This window comes from Chinchilla lanigera, unplaced genomic scaffold (assembly GCF_000276665.1).
Source record: "Chinchilla lanigera isolate Chin_1 unplaced genomic scaffold, ChiLan1.0 scaffold00001, whole genome shotgun sequence".
NCBI lineage: Eukaryota > Metazoa > Chordata > Mammalia > Rodentia > Chinchillidae > Chinchilla > Chinchilla lanigera.
The window spans coordinates 15,811,155-15,812,903 of NW_004955402.1; positions in this window are offsets into that span (position 1 = coordinate 15,811,155).

Below are 1,749 nucleotides of genomic sequence, written 5' to 3' on the forward strand. Positions count from 1 at the left end.
CTACAAATTGTGTGAGGATAAAATAAAGATATTTTCAGATGTAAAAATGGAGGGAAAACATTACTTTTCATGCATCTTTTCTTAACCTAATTTTGTGTTCTAGCAAAATTAGAGAGAAAACCAAGAAAGAGGAAGAAATGGTGGATCCAGCCCTATAGAGGGCCAGGGGAAGTCTCTGAAAGATGACTGTAGGATGTGCCTACAGATTAGTCTGAACAACTGGAAATAAGAGGAAGGATTGTTTTTTACATTAGAGCACTTCATCAGTTAAAAGGAGGAAGTGATAAAATATGTGATAATGTGGAATTTTAATCAAAACTGACAGGTTGATGATACATCTAATTGATTTTGAAAACTTCAAAGGGGTATATGTTGAAAATATGCAAGCAAAATAGCTAGGAAATTATTAACACTAAAGAAAACAAAATAGTCAAGAAGGGAAATATAATTATGGTATATTTTGATCATATGCTTGAGTAAAAACAATTTTAAGACTAAATTGGGATAGTGAGTTAGAGATGAGGTGGAAAGGAAGCCAGGAGAGTGATTTCCCCTCCACAAATCAAGAAATAGAAGAACTGTGCAAGCATAAATGTAGAGATAAAATTTAAATTCTAAAAGAATTTGAAAAAAATTAATTTTATTGGTACACTTTTCCCATACATAATTCATCATAGAGAATTTGTATGTCTTACATAAGATATATCTTATAATAAATCTTTTCCCATTCTCTTCCCTTCCCTTCAGTCCTTCTTCCCATCTCCCCTTACAAAACTTTGTTTTTATTGCTTTCCTTACATTATTTTTTATTTTTAATCCTTATTCCTTCTGTTACCTTCCCCTCCCCTTCCCTTGTTCCCCTTCCTTTGTTCCCTTTCCCATTTGAACACTTTCTTCCTACTTCCCAATATCTATCATCCACTTGATCCTTATTTACCCTTCGAATTTCTCAAACAAGAGAAACAATGTAATATTTAAATACACATGTCCAATTTAGATCACTTAAAATTATGTTCTCAAGGTGCATCCATTTACCTGAAAGTGTCTCAAGTTTGTCCTTCTTTATTGCAGTGTAGTACTCCATTATATATAAAAACCACATTTTCTTTATTCACTCATTCATTGATGGGCATCTGGGTCATTTCCAAGATTTAGCATCACAAATTGTGTGGTTGTGCTACAGCCAAAATGGGTCAAAGACCTAAATATTAAAACAGAAATACTTAATCTGCTGGAAGTTAGAATAGGAAAAACTCTTGAAGACATAGGTATAGGCAAACACTTTATGAACAAAACCCTAATCACACAGGAAATATTACAAAGAATTAACAGTCATATCATACTAAAAAGCTGTTGCACAGCAAAAGAAATCACCATCAGAGTGAAGAGACAACCTACAGAATGGGAAAAAGTATCAGCTATTCCTCAGGCAAAGGATTAATATTTAGAATATAAAAAGAACTCAAACAAATCACATCCCAACAAATGTAAAGACCCAATCCAAAAATGGGGATTTTAAATGAATAGACAATTCTTAGATGAAGAAAGGCAAACATCAAATATATGTATGAAAAAAATATTTAGCATCACTGGCTATTTGAGAAATGCAAATTAGAGCAACACTGAGATTCCATTTCATGTCAGAAAAAATGACTATCATCAAGAAATCAATTGCAAATGCTGGCATGGTTATGGAGAACAACGAATCCCTCTCCACTGTTGGTGGGAGTGTAAATATGGAAGTAGTAT